Genomic DNA, 15,578 nt, shown 5'->3' with positions numbered 1-15,578 from the left:
GAAATACAATAAACACACTGCTGCAACAAGTGGTGAGGGAGACAAACCAATCCATGGAAGGGGTGACAAAGAGTAACATTTCAGAATATGGCTTACAGATGCGAAGAAAATTGGTGAAAGTACAGGATCAGACCCTGGTGGAGCAGGTCCTAATGTCGTGGTGGAGAAGGTTGGTGCAAAATATAACGGGACAAAACCAATCCAAATATTCAAAGCAAGCAAGACAAAACTGAAGCCAACCCACCGTGATGCCTGTGTACATCAGTAAAACCACAAAAAAGGCCGGAATAAGATGTGAACAAGTCATGGTAGACAACATTATGCCCTTCTTTGTCATACAGAATGGGACGTTGCATGCCCGACATATTCTCCCTCCACTAGCAGATGGTACGCGGCCATTAGGTGATGTGTTTTGGCTATGTAATGATACTCGACAATTAAAAGAAGCCTTACCGGCTAATTGGACGGGCATATGTGCTCCTGTAATGTTGACAGGACAGATTGTTGTTTTTGAAGAATCAAACAAAACTACAACTAACCAAACCAGAGCCTGTCGTAGTGTAGTAGGCCCAGCAGGCCTACCCTGGAAGACTGATGATAATATATACATAGCGTGGAACCAAGAGCCAATAGGAGTGCCAGAGGATCATCAGGCTATAAGTGAACATTGGATAAAATCTGGACAAGCTACAGGGTGGCTACCTGTTGTCGGCCCCCCCCTAAATTCACAATGGCTGGCCAGAAACAGCAGATGGGTTAATTTCCTTTGTTACAACCAACAGCGGTTTATTAATTGGACAATATCGTCCTTTGAAGGAATTGGCTTTCAGTTACACTCAACGACCAAAATGACTATGCAAAACAGATTTGCTCTTGACAGACTGCTGGCTGAAGAGCTGGGTGTCTGTAGTTACTTTGGAGACGATTGTTGTACTGTCATCCCAACAGTAACGGGTGAAAACGGTAACTTAACATTGCTATTGAACAAAATGAAGTCATTAAGAGACCAGCACGTGGCCATGTCAAATTGGAACACGAAGAGTAATGTCTTTGCCAAAATATGGGACTGGCTGGGAAGTCTGTCATGGACAAAGATCTTTCGACTTGTAGGAATACTTCTAGGGGGATTTCTATTGTTAGTGGCAGTTCTGATGTGCTGTATCTTGCCACTGATGTCTACCATGATTAAAAGGGCAACACGGCTTATGCCAGGACAATTCCTCCTCCAAATTCAACCAGATGAAGGCACACCCCGTGTAAATGATGATAAGACGAATACGTATGAGGAAATGACAGATCCGGTTCTCAGTATATCTTAATCTGACAATGGAAAGAAAGAAATCTAGAAAACAAAGGGGTAAGCGAAAACCGAAAGAAATACGAGAGTATCATGAGAATTTACAGGATATATTAGATGTATTGCCTTTGGGACCAGTGTTTATAACCCAATCAAAAATGCATGTGCAGTATTTGGGCACCTCTGTGCATTCCAAAGACTTTCCTTTGCCACCACTTCCCCAGGACATCCGAATACGAGCCATAACAGCAACGGCATGGACAGAAAAGAATTATGATCTTCCCCTGGGCCTCACAGCGAAATGTACCCGGCTTATTTTAACATATGATTTTGATCTAGTAACTCCCGAAACACCTGACCGATTACCGCTCACTACGAAGAATACTGTACATGTAATTTCCCTGTATTGTGGTTCGCTTATACTCTTTAGTACCCATATGTTTTTACAAAAGCACAAGAGAAAGGGGGTGAGGAAGCTATCAAAGCTTTTTAATCAACACTATGTGTGCGCAGGTGATGGCCTTTTTAAGCGCGGTCCACATTTATTTGCATGTAAGAACCAACGCTCCTTTAAAATAGGAGAAAAACTTTACTTTGTGGACAAAACAGAAAGAGCTATTCTAGCAAAGGAAGAGGATTATTATAGATACCATCTAGTGTAAGGTTTATGTGTCCACTAACCTCTCCATATCGCTCTACAAAGACAGAGATGTCTGACCGTCCGAGTACCAACTGGCAGCGTGATCTGCAGACTCCGAGTGGTTCCATCCACCCTCCTCCACCCTATCCATCTCCTGGGCGAATGCAGACGGCAGTTGGCGATTCAGTGCAGGCACCACATGCCTCACACCTGGCTGTTCCTGCTTCGCCGGCCATCTCTACCCCTCGAGGAGGCAATTGGATGGCTCAACCCCATGGTTCCCGAGCCCCACTGATGTCAATGGACGGATCAGAACCTACGTCTGGCCATCAGGTTGCTGAAGGGCCAACCACAGATCAGTCACACCCTGCTGAGCATGCTTATGCTAGCACATCTGCTGCAGCAACACCCCAAAACCCGCCAACTTCTCTATTGTCTTTGCTCCTGGAGCCTCAAACTAGCAATGTTCCTGCTGCTAGTTATGGGGCTACGCCCGCACAAGGGGTCACGCCTGTCCACGCTGTGGCTCCCACTCCAAACCGTCTCCTTGATCCCTCTACACTCCTCATGGATATGGAGCACTTCAGACCATACCTGGAAAATAAAACACCCCAAGAATGTGCCTTCCTTATGCAACAGCGCCGTAACGCTCTCTCTCAGCGATCGCGGCAGCGGATGCGTCTTGATGCCACTCTGTATCGCTATGAGAAGGAGCAATGGGAAAGGGAGAAAGCGCTTCTTGTAGCAGAAAAGGATGCCCTGACACAGGAGAGAAATACCCTGTCCCGAGAAAAGTATGCAGCAGTTCTTGACAGAAATGCCGCCCTACAGGCAAAGGATGCCCTCCTAAAAAAATATCATGTCGAACGACAGGCTTTTTACAAGCTTCGGGAGGCCTATGACCAACAACAGACTTATATCATTCTCCGCGATGCCAAAATACGCAGACAAGAAGAGCGTGTTGAAGAGCTCGGGGAACGGCTTGAAGCCCTGAGACAAAGGTTCCTGATCACACCTACCCAGGCCACACCTGCCTCTCCCACTCCACCTCCAATTACCTCCTCTGTCCCATCCAGCCCAGATTCCCATCCATTTTCTCCAACCTCCCCATCCCCTGATCCACCAGGTGCTGATAGCCCCTGAACCGTGTGGACTGAGAGACTTTCCATACTTCTAATCATGTCAATCCTGCTGAAAATCACTAGTGTCTGTAACCACTGAAATGATTGTCTATGATGCTGTTCACCAAAGGGAAATACGCAGAAGTGATTTAAGTCTTTATCTGTATGTTTATTCACCTCATGTTTCTCTGCATTTATTATGACATATGATATATTGTTTTACTATGATATATGGGTTTGAAGTTATCAAAAGTGCCTTACTACTGCAGGTTACGACTGGAAGTTCAATACTACTGATTATATGTATTTATGCCTCACTGTCCTTGGAAACGGTTTGCTGTGTCTTCCTTCTTATGACGAATTGCTCACTTATGAGGAATTGTTGTTCATTAAGTTGATTAGGGATCCCAGCTAATACTAGTTTGGTTGAGCCGGCTCTGTGACTTTACAGTCACAAAGGGGGGAGATGTAGTATAATTTTTTCTAACAGATATGTGAAGAATCAAGTACAACACTGTAACTAATGGTAGTCGGTAGTAGCAGCTCTGGGGAGCTTGATATGATGGTAGAAATTAATTGCTTACTTGCTTGAGTAAAGAAGGCGCGCATAAAGGTCAAGACGACATGATGCAAGGATAACCAGAGAGGTTGCTGTGCAGTGATGATGATGTGCAGCAATGACACTGTGCAGCTAACATTGTGAGGGCAGAGCACCTGGATCATAAATCTTTGGGGCTTTCCATGGCCTTGCAGGTGTTCTAGCCGGTTCTGACTAGTTTCAGACCAGGATGATTGTGACCATATATAACCTTACGTGTCCTTACATAACCTTACTGTATTTAATCCATGTTTGACATTTATATATATTTATAATCATGAAAGAACTAAATGGTCTTATAATGATAACTATGATTTACTGTGCTTTAACAAATAATGGTTTATATGTAATGGTAGTAATGGTTAATATACTTTGCTGTATTTTTAATACATTCTCTATGTGACATGTCCTTATGCTTACATGCAATCATGATAATAAACTGTAATTTGATGTTATTTTTAAAAAACAGAGCCCATGACAATCAAAAACTAATGGTGTAAAATTAGAGGAATAGAGAGGAGAAAAGAGGAGATAGCAGCCAAAAAGTACCTAATGGTGTAAAAAAAATAGAAGAGCCTAGAAAAAAAAGAAAAGATGCCCCAAGGGCGGGGAATACCTTCAGCAGAACTGTATAAAAGACAAAGCACTGACCATTGTAGGTCGGAGACTTCTTCAGAGTTACACCTTGTGTGTTTCTGGATATCTCTCCCTTTGTTGTCGCGGCAATAAAGTGTTTGCATCTCGGACCCTGACTCCTGCAGATCCTTTTTGAGCACTTTTTCTCAGACAGCTGAATTTGACTATTTCTGGCCTGTTGTGGATCGTTCATTTGACCTTCAAATTCCACGACACTTGCTGCCCTGTCAATTATGATATACAATTTTGACATTCGTTACAAATGTGGGCAGCAGATGGGCTCTCAAGGAGACCTCATGAAAGGTCCCAAGATGATGAGGAGTCTCAAGAGATGGACAGGAGAATCTCCAGTATGATGGATCATGCCACCCTGGCACCTGACAATTTCAATGTCTTGGACGAGGAGACAGTTCACACTCTTTGTATGCGCCACAATGTCTACGTGCACACAGTCCCACAAAATGAACAGGATGCTGATTGTGGGATACCAGCAGTTGAGACCCTGCTATGTGATGAAAGCGCTGTCCCTGATGATCTGGAAGACCCAGTTCCAGGGCCAGGTCACTCTGCTTTACCGGAAATGTCTATGGAGGACTGGCATAGGCTGCAAAGGGAAGACGCCTCCCTGGCGCGAGTGATTCAAATATTAGAAAGTGAGACAGATGTTGAGACAGTAGACAAAAAGTCTGAGGACCCAGAAGTAGTTCTCCTTTTGAGGGAGAGGACAAAGTTACTTTTGGCAGATGGTGTTTTGTTCCGTAAAGTTTCACGAGGTGAAGCTTTTCATCAGCTTGTCATACCCAGTAGCCACAGAGATAGAGCTTTTCAAGGCGTTCATGATGAAGTAGGCCATATTGGCATTGAAAGAACACTAGAGCTAGCCAGTGCCCGGTTCTTCTAGCCAAAAATGAAAGTGTAAAAACTGTGAAAGATGTGTGAGCCGTAAAGCTAGAGTTCAAAAGGCGTCCAAACTGGTAAACATCAAGGTCAGTGGTCCCTTAGAATTAGTTTGCATTGATTTTTTGACACTAGAACCTGACACAAGAGACACCAGGAACATACTAGTAGTAACTGATCACTATACAAAATACGCACAGACGTATCCAACAAGAGATCAGACAGCAAAGACTGTTGTCACAGTGTTATGGGAGAACTTTATTAGTCATTATGGCTTCCCTCGCAGACTGCATAGTGATCAGGGAGCGTGCTTTGAGTCAGAACTTGTAGCAGAGCTTTGTAAGCACGCTGGAATCTCAAAATCTCACACAACTCCCTACCACTCGAGAGGGAATCCGGTGGAAAGATTTAATAGGACGTTGCTGGGTCTTTTGGGAACGCTGGAGGAGAAAAAGAAAGAGGAATGGAGGAAATACGTCAGGCCCCTCGTACATGCCTATAATTGTACTAAGCATGATGTGACTAAAGAAGCCCCTTTTCTTCTCATGTTTGGAAGGGAGCCACGCCTTTCCATTGACCTCTGCTTTGGCATCAGCCCTCCAGGCCACAATTCCAAAACACACTCACAGTATGTGCGAGACCTAAAGAAAAGACTCAGACATGCATACGAGCAAGCGTCAAGAAATGCAGAAAAAAGGCAGTTGTTGAACAAAAGACGCTGCGATGCTAGAGTGACTGCCCTGCCATTGGAAGTAGGAGACAGAGTTCTTGTGAGAAACCTGAGTCTCAGAAAGAAGCACAAAATCTCTGATAAGTGGGAATTTACTGTTCATGTGGTTGTCAAACAGCCTGATGAGAGTATCCCTGTCTATGTTGTAAAGCCTGAAGATGGAGAGGGCAGAGAGCAAGTTCTGCATCGTGACATGCTCCTTCCCTGTGGGTTCTTATCTGCAGCAACACGAGAAGATGGAGAAGATGTGCAGGTCACTCAGCCGCAGGCGGCTGTGACACCTGATGAGGGGAATGATGCAGATGGTTCATTTTTTGTGGATCCTGAACTTCCTGAACAGACTGTATCTCAGGTTGAACACTCTCTGAATCCTGAACTTCTTGAACAGACTGTATCTCAGGTTGAACACTCTCTGAATCCTGAAGCCCCTGAATTTATTTCAGAACAGACAGAGTTATCAGACAATGATACAGAGGTTAGTCCTATTCCTGCACAAGTTAGGCCGCAGAGACGAAGGCTACCACCAGCTTACCTTAGTGACTACCAAGTAGGAGCTAGAGCACATTGTAAACATCACAAGGTATGTCGCCCCACACAGCAAACACTGTTGCATTGGTTTTTTTTGTCTTTGCAGCGGCAAGTTGCATGGGTACTACATTCTGTAATTAATAGTGACGGGGACGTCACAGTCTAAGTGGGGGAGGATGTAACCCAGCAGTAACTGCAGTTACTTAATGTACCTTTGTCAGGTTTGTTTTGGGTGCATTGCCCTTTAAGCGCCGCATGATGGCAGTTCTCACGACAGTCAACTGGTTTACGATACCGCCCCTAGTGGGGAATTCGCGGGCTCAGAGGGGTGTAGCTGCAGCCGCATGTGGGGTTCAGAGGCTCCACCGAGAGCGATTCATACAGTGATGTTTTTCCATGGTAGCCACCAGAGGGGGAACGGGTTCTATCCACGACTGTGGATTTGAGGGGTCACAGAGAGAGAGACTGCTGAGCTGCTGAGGTGCTGTGGCCGAGTGACCTGCAGAGGAGGACGTTCGCTGCCCGTCATCTTCCCTTCCCGTCGCCCGTTGACCGTTGCCCAGGCAACCACAGCAGCAGCAGTAACTGCTGGGTTACATAAGAAGTAGAAATAAGGTATTTAAAGAACTCACAATTTGCAACATCTGATTCAGTTCAAACAAGCTCAGACAGTAGTAAGGAGAACAGTAAGACAGGCAAAAAGGGTACACTGAAGGAAATACTGTAATTCCATTGGATCCATTGTGAAAGAAGGAGAGGTGTGGGGGATGATTAAAAAGACGAGAGGGGACAGAAGGGAGTGGAGTTAGTACTGACTAAGGGAAGTGAAGCTGCAGTAACGAATAAGGAAAAGGCAGAGATATTGGCAAAGCATTTTGTTAGGGTATATAGCTCCAGTAATTTATCAGAGGAAGGAAGAAGAGGCAGAGAGAGAGAACACAATCTGAAAATATGGAGGCTTTAAATAGGAAGGATAATGTAGATGGTTGGAAAAATATTCATTTCAACATGGGGGAATTAAAAAAGGCACTAGATAAAATAGGAAAGACAGCACCAGGTAAAGATGAACTCTGTTACATGATGAAACATCTTAGCGTAAGAAGTCTGGAGAAATTGTTAATACTGTACAACAAAGTGTGGGATGAGGGACAAATGCCAAGAAGCTGAAAAGAAGCAATAGTTATTCCAATAAGGAAACCCGGGAAAGATAACAGCAAGCCTGGAAGCTACTGGCCAATTGTTTTGACATCACACATTTGTAAATTAATAGAGTGTATGATAAATGAGAGATTAAAGTATGTTTTAGAAAGTAGAGGTATGGTGGCTACATATCAGAGCAAATTTAGGAAAGGAAAGAGCACAATGGATCCAATAGTGTGTTTAGTAGATGAAATAAGGAAAGCACAAGTAAATCAGGAAACAGTGGCTGCAGTGTTTTTTGTTGTTGAGAAAGCCTATGACATGTTGTGGAAAGAGGGACTTCTGATTAAACTGCTTCAGTGATCACTCAACCATCTTCTGTGTATGGAAAATGAAATCTCCTCATCTACCTCTGAAATGCATTAAAGTAAGACAATGCAAGTATATTAATTTCGATAATTTCATTTATGATTTGATTGCAATAAACTGGGACAGATTCCAACTCATACCATATACTGAAGATGCTTGGAACTATTTTTATGCTGAAATCACACATGTTATTGACAAACACGCCCCTTGGAAAGAAATTAAGGTCAAAGGAAAACACTTACCATGGATCAGCTCTGATCTGATCAACCTCTTCAAACAACGGGATAAAGCTTGGAAGCGCTATAGAGTACGTAAGGATGCTGCTGACTGGGAAAAATATAGGAATTTAATATTTATATTTAATTTAATATTAATATTAGGAATTTATGCAAAACCAAAACACGTAGTGCTAGATCAGACTTTTATAAAAACCAACTATCTGAAAATATCCACAACCCAAAACAGTTCTGGAAAAACATGAATAATATCCTCAACAAATCAAACAAAAGCACTAGTAGCCAGATTCGCTTTCACTATAACATCATTCAGGACCCATCAGCTATTTCAAACATCTTTAACCAGCACTTTACATCTGCTGGTAGCTCCTATGTGTTTGACTTATCTCCAGGATATGCTTTTTCTCCTAGCTCTTCCTGTAACAGTTCATTTTCTTTTCATAAAATACTACCTGCTGAAGTTCAGTGCATAATTAATGAACTCAAGGATGACTGTGGACATGGACCAGATGGCATCGAGATAAAATTGATTAAACTTGCAGCAAATATTTTAATGTACCCATTTTGTGATCTGTTCAATCTCTCACTCTCAACCTCTACCCTCCCCTCTGCCTGGAAATGTGCCACTGTCACTCCACTCCATAAGGGAGTAGACCCAAATGATATCAACAATTACCGTCCAATTTCCATTATTAATTCTATAGCAAAAATATTTGAAAAATTAATTTTTAATCAACTATCACAATATATCACTGACTACAATATTTTATCCCCATGCCAATCTGGTTTCAGACACAATTTTTCAACAACTACAGCTCTGTTAAAGCTCAATAATGATGTGTATACTTCCTCTGAACACTGCGAACTCACTGGCGCAACATTTCTTGACCGAACTAAGGCATTTGACATTGTTGACCAGTATTTACTACTTGATAAACTCTATTCATTTGGTGTCTCTCAAAATAGCTTACTCTGGTTCAATTCATATCTTCATAATAGATGACAGTGTGTACGTCTTAATGGCAATAACTCTGATTATGCAATTCTCATGAAGGGAGTACCACAAGGCTCATCTCTAGGACCACTTATCTTTTCCATATTCATTAACAATCTCCCAAAAATATGCTCTAACTGTCAGGTACACTTATATGCTGATGACGCCGTAATATATTCATCCAGTGCCAATAAATCTATCATTGAAAATACTTTGCAACGTGAGTTTGCCTCAGTTCAAAGGTGGTTTTCATCAAACAAACTAATTCTGAACAAAAAGAAATCATGTTGTATGTTGTTTGGCACCAGACCTGGGGTCTCATTTATAAAACTTGCTTACGCACAAAATGGGGCATAAAAGTTGCGTACGCAACTTCCTACGCAAAGGTTGTGATTTATAAAAATAAACTTAGCGTGAGAATGTGCGCACCGGAACGCCAACTTTGATGCTTGCTTACGAACATTTTGGAGACAGGGGGAACTGGCGGTGCAGATGGTGAGGTGGTGAATTGAAGCCAGACTGATCTCATACATTTAATGTCATCACATATCAGACTTATAGACCCGCGTAATCATGAACACCCAAGTCTGCAGTGTTAGAGATGTGTTCCTTTAGTGAGCCGTTAGGCCTACTACTGTATGCACAATGTTCATATATCATACTTCCATCTTCAAATGATACAGAGCGGTGGATGGCACTGATTGATTAGTAGTAATTGTGACAAGGTGTGTAACAATCATTCAGTTTGCTGAGTAAGCATATAAATAGTGCGGTGACACTCGTGCGTAATGCTGCACAATGGATGCGCTGGCACTGCTGGAAGATCACGCAAATGGTAGGATCAGGATGGAGAGAAGTTTTAGGGACCATGGAGATTTCCTGGCCCGTGATGATGACTGGCTAATAAGCCGATTTAGATTCCCTAGAGCGGTGCTCTTGGATCTATGTGCTGAACTGGGCCCAGTGTTAAATAGACCCACCCGCCGGAACTACGCCATCCCGGTGCATATCCAGGTGCTGACCACTCTGGGGTTCCTGGCGACTGGCTCCTTTCAGCGGGAATTAGCCGACAGGTAAGTGTTTGATATGATTAATATTATATAATGTTACATTGTCTGTCTAAAGCCCCTTTTGGGTATGATATAATTCAGTTAAATTATGTCTTTAGGTCTGGAATATCGCAGCCATCCCTCAGCGCCATAATGCCAGCCGTTTTGGATGGCATTATAAAAAATGACCAGTCGATACATCAGGTTTCCTTACACTGTGGGTGAACAGGCCGACATTAAAAGGCAATTTGCAGCAATGTCCAGTTTCCCAAATGTAATCGGCGCAATTGACTGTGCTCACATTGCTATAAGGGCTCCGAGTGAAAATGAATTTGCTTATGTGAACCGAAAAAATGTGCATTCTCTCAATGTACAAATTATTTGTACCTCGGACATGATCTTGACGAATGTAGTGGCACGGTGGCCTGGTTCAACACATGACTCATTCATCCTGATGCACCGTAGTGTAGGGAGCAGGCTGCAGGCAGGCACTGCGCGTGATGGCTGGCTCCTGGGTAAGTGCATAAACACCATTGTATAGATTCTACCCATTAAAGCCTGATGTATAATTACTCTTCTGTTATGCCTTGCAGGTGACAGTGGCTACCCCCTAAAGCACTGGCTCCTCACCCTCTTCACCAACCCGCAGAGCGCAGAGGAGGTGCGCTTCAATGTGGCACATTCTCGCGCATGCTCCGTCGTGGAGAGAGCCATCGGCCTCCTCAAAGCTCGGTGGAGGTGTTTGGATGCCTCAGGGGGCAGACTGCTTTATCACCCTACAAAGGTGTGTAAAATAATAATGGCTTGTGGAGTTCTGCACAATGTGGCACTGGGGAATGCTGTTCCCCTCCCACATGGCCTCCCTCCCCCACACCACGAGGACCCGGATCCACAACCACCTCCCCGACATGAGGAATTTCAGCAGGGAGCAAGGCTCCGTGAAGGTGTCATAAATAAGACGGCAAGTATGTTTCATTTTTTAACAAGATCTTTAATGGAGCTGGCAATGTCAGACATGACCTCACACATGTTGCCCATCACTGTGCGTATTTGCTGGAGCTCGTCACGGACTTCATTAATGGCACTGATGGTGTCCCTTTGTGTTTGAGGGACAGCGTCTGTCAGGATCCAACCACTTCTAGGTGTGCCATGCGGTTGGGATGCACTGGTGCTGGGGACAGCCAGGCCTTCAGCCACGGTGCCAGGACACGCCGTGCCCGGAACCTCCTCGTCACCCACTGCTTCCAGCTCCACAATGACTGGAGACACAAAGAAGTCAACTACCTTTTCACAAGTCTTAAAATATTTACTTTAATAAACAGATAAAACTGTACTTTACCAGTCTCCTCTGTGGTCTCTGCCAAATCGGTGTCTCCTTCCTTCTCTGACACTATGCCATACACGCTAGCCATACCTAGGATCGAGGCTATCTTGGTGTCCAGCAGTGTGGGCTCGGGTGCGCCCTTGCCCCCACCAGTAGCAGATGTGCTTCGACGGTGCCATGCCACTTTCTTCTTGGCCTCCACCTTCAAATCCGACCACTTCTTTTTAATTTCTGCCACAGAACGCTCTGTGGCACTGGAACTGTTCACTGCAGTGACGACGTGCTGCCACTCATTTCTTTTTATTTTATTCGTGACGCCACTACTGTGACCACCAAACAAAATATCTTTTCTGGCCTCCACCTCACCCATAAGCACCTCGATTTCTGCCATGATCGTACGTAAAATGCCATTGATCAGCAGGCATATTTATATGCAAAGACATTCATGTGGCACTTTGTATTGACCATTCATGGTAAAATGTGGGTGTGTCGGGGGTGGGATGTGAGGTGAATCCACCTGCGCAATCTTCCAGGTGGAGTGTGATTTATAAAGGGAAAATTGCGTGCAGGTGTGAGTACGCACGGTTTTATAAATCCGAATATTTTTTGGCGTACGCACACTTTTAGTATGGATTCCACGCAATGTTTTATAAATGAGAATCCAGGTCTTGGTGATGCCTCAGATCTGACCATTTCCTTTACTGATGGCTTACCACTTACACAAGCCATCTCATTTAAATATCTTGGCCTCTGGATTGATCCTTTGCTTTCTTTTGAATGTCACATCGAATCCATCACAAACAAATTAAGTCGTAACCTAGCCATACTCTACCGTTCCATAAACTGTTTTACCCTTCAGATCAGGAAAAGATTTGTCACTCAGTTATTACTTCCTATTCTGGACTATGCTGACATTGTTTATCAGAACACCTTTGAAACACATCTCCAACCTCTCAGTGTCATTTACAATAGTCTATGCAGATTTATTTTAAGGTGCCCATATCGAACTCATCACTGCTCCATGTATGAATCTTTGAACTGCTTACCTCTCAATAGAAGAAGACATTACCATTGGCTCCTATTTATTTTCAAATGCATTCACTTCAACTGTCCGTCCGTCACAGCTAGAAGGTCCCCGGTTCGAATCCCGCTGTGGGCGCTGGTGGCGTGTCCTCCACCATGTCTTCAGTGCCTGCTGCTCAAGGAAAAAGGGGGCCTTTCTGTGTGGAGTTTGCATGTTCTCCCCGTGTACATTTCTTCTTCTTCTTCTTCTTCTTCTTCTATTTAAAACAATACTTAATCCCATTCACATCACCATACCCTCTCAGACACACTCAGCAACTCTTTTTCTTTGTTCCTAAAACTAATAAAGAATTTGGCAGACGTGCTTTAAAAATTAAAGCCCCATAAGATTGGAACTCTCTATCCAACAATATACGCACAATATTTTGTCTTCTTAAAACATCATGTAACTGCTTTTAATGGTTGTGATGTTGTGTTTTATTGTTGTTGCTGTTGCTGTTACTATTCATGGCATATTATTGTATATTAGTGCTTTTGCTGTACTGTGGACAGTGTAGTAATGGTGTGTTATATTATTGATGTCATTACATAGTATCGCTATTACTATTAATACTGATATTAATGTCGACATTATTGTTATGGCTGGTACTATACTACGTGCTTTGTGTGGGTATTGTGGGTCTGGCGGAATTATGTGGGGATGGGGTGGTAACTGAGAGCCTGTGTATGTTGTTTGTGACTGTGTTGTTGTATTGTATTGTACTGTACTGTATGTTTTCTGTTGGACCCCCTTGAAAATGAGATGGTTCATCTCAAGGGGCTATCCATTAATAAAAATTTTCGAACTGCATTCAATTGGAATCAAAGGGAAAATGTTCAACTGGATTATGGATTTCCTAGGTGGAAGAACTATTTAGGTGACGATAGGATCAGAGCTGTTGGATCTATATATATAGTAGAAAACTGCAGATACTGATACTGACTGAACTGCAGGATACTGCAGGGGATTGTAGTTAGTCCAACCCTATTTTCCATTATGATAAATGATATATTTCTAAATATCCTAATGAACACAGAGCGGTCGCTGTCTGCAAACAGCAGACCTCTGTGGACAAGAGGAAGAATGGATGGATGGATGGATGGAAAAATGGGAAACAAAATGGAGATTTAAATTTTTGGTGGAAAAAACTAAAATTATGTTCCTCCCACTCAGGGAAGGTAGCATGAAATTTTATGGAGAAAACTTAGAGAGAGTTGAGAGTTTTTGCTTTCTGGGAGTTTTTTTTATCAGAGTTTAACATGGAGAAAGCACATTAGATATGTAGCAATTGAATGTAAAAAGTAATAAATATCATGAGATGTCGGGCAGGATTGGAAATGGGGAGCTGACTTTGCATCGTTGAAACACATATGTCACCCTTATGCCATCGCAATTAGATTACGGAACCATTGTATATGGATCAGCAGCAAAATCTGTACTAGCAGGCCTGAATACCATACAAGCTTGGGCCTTAAGATTATGCATAGGAGTTAGAACTCCACCAGTATGTGCAGTTCAAGTTGAAGCAGGTGAGATGCCATTAGGAATACGTCGGAAGCAACTGATGGCCAACTACTGGACAAATACAAAGGGACATGGAGACAGCCATCCTGCAAAAATGGTGCTGCAGGTATGTTGGAGGATGGACAGGCCATGCAAAGAAGGCTTCGGCTGGAAGGGAAATCAAGTTGCAAGAGGAGTATGTGATAAGGAGATTGAGGATACTATTGTGTGGCCAGTTGGACCCGTATGGATATTAGAAAACCCTTGTGTTGACCTAGAACTACTCAGAATTAAGCTCTGTAAGAATACAGATTTAATTAATGAATATTATAGTTACAAGACCAGAAATATAAAGAATGGGTTCAGATTTTGGCTGCGCAGTGGCACAGCAGGTAGTGCGCATGCCTCACCGCAAGAAGGTCACCGGTTCGATTCCCGGGTCAGGCCTTTCTGTGTGAAGTTTTCATGTTCTTCCCGTGCATGTGTGGGTTCTCTCCAGGCTCTCCAGCTTCCTCCCACAGACCAAAAACATGCTCATTAGGTTGATTGGTGACTCTAAAATTGCCCCCTAGGTGTGAGTGTGAGTGTGAATGGTTGTGTGTATGTGCCCTGCGATCGGCTGGAGACCGATCCAGGGTGTACCCCGCCTCCCGCCCGTTGACAGCCGAGAAAGGCTCCGGCCCCCCCGCAACCCTGAAAGGGATAAGCGGCATAGAAAATGGATGGATGGATGGATGGGTTCAGATTTTTACAGATGGATTGAAGGATCCTCAAACAAACGCAACAGGGTCTGCAGTTGTTGTACCCTTTTACACACTAGGATTCAACAAGAGAACGTCAGATTATTTGAATATACTGTATATACAGTTGAGCTATATGCTATCCTAATGGCATTAGAGTAGAGTGAGCAGATTAATTGCAGTCCTTTATTAATATACAGTGATTCAGTGCCAGCCTTTGTAACTCACGAATAGTGAGAAAAAGGATAAATGTAACATTCATGTGGGTTCCATCACACTCAGGTGTCCAGGGAAACGAGAGAGCAGACAAACTAGTGAAAGAAGCAGTCAAAAAAGAAACGGTTGAAGTCTGTATTAAATTGTCAAAACTAGAAGGGAAAGGCATAGTGTGGAGGAAAATGAAACTGAACAGTGGCAACAGTTTTGGGACAGTGCAGCAAAAGGGAGACATCTACATGCAATACAAAACGGAGTGGGTATTACAAGAAGTAGGGGACACAAGAGGAAGAACAAGTCACACTAAGCAGACTGAAAATTGGCCATAGCAACCTTAGCAGCACACTCTTCATCATGGGAAAACATCCAACAGGCATTTGTGATCAGTGTCATGACTCATGAGGCTGAGACTGTCCATATTTTCATGTCATGCAGGATATTCACACACCAGAGACAAGTTATGATGACACAGCTACAGAAAATAAGGCAGGTGGAGG

At 43.4% G+C, this 15,578-nt stretch overlaps 1 protein-coding gene across 1 annotated transcript in view; it reads left to right on the top strand.

Annotated features, from left to right (window-relative positions):
* Positions 1-15,578, top strand: part of alkbh1 (alkB homolog 1, histone H2A dioxygenase) — a 246,835-nt gene that overhangs the window by 148,288 nt on the left and 82,969 nt on the right. The window lies entirely within an intron of this gene.

The sequence above is a fragment of the Chaetodon trifascialis genome, chromosome 14, assembly GCF_039877785.1.
Source record: "Chaetodon trifascialis isolate fChaTrf1 chromosome 14, fChaTrf1.hap1, whole genome shotgun sequence".
Classification (NCBI taxonomy): domain Eukaryota; kingdom Metazoa; phylum Chordata; class Actinopteri; order Chaetodontiformes; family Chaetodontidae; genus Chaetodon; species Chaetodon trifascialis.
Note: the sequence above shows the minus strand (reverse complement) of the source record. Positions and strands in the feature narration are given on the sequence as shown.